This window comes from Arachis ipaensis, chromosome B04 (genome assembly GCF_000816755.2).
Source record: "Arachis ipaensis cultivar K30076 chromosome B04, Araip1.1, whole genome shotgun sequence".
Lineage (NCBI taxonomy): Eukaryota > Viridiplantae > Streptophyta > Magnoliopsida > Fabales > Fabaceae > Arachis > Arachis ipaensis.
The window spans coordinates 114496085-114496448 of record NC_029788.2 but is presented as its reverse complement, the minus strand read 5'-3'; positions in this window follow the sequence as shown (position 1 = coordinate 114496448).

Below are 364 nucleotides of genomic sequence, written 5' to 3'. Positions count from 1 at the left end.
CGTTAAATAATATCCCAATTTTTATTAAATTATTATTTAATAATTCTTAATTATTAATTTGATACGACATGAATCAATAGTGATGAAACTATGAAAAAAAGAGTCGTTCAAGTCATCAAGTGGCAACAACCGACACCCAGCTAAGAGATCTTGAAACAATCAAAAACACTGGAGACTAGTGCTAGGTGTGGCCCAACACTCAATTATTGTTGGACACTGCTCTTCATTGCTTTGTCGTTTTACACCCCAAACTGCATGTTGAAATATTCAGCTAAATAGTAATTTTGTTACTTAAAACCTTGTTAAGAAGAACAAAAAGGAAGCATTATGGTTTCTTAAGAACGAACTCGGTGTTTTTTTCTTT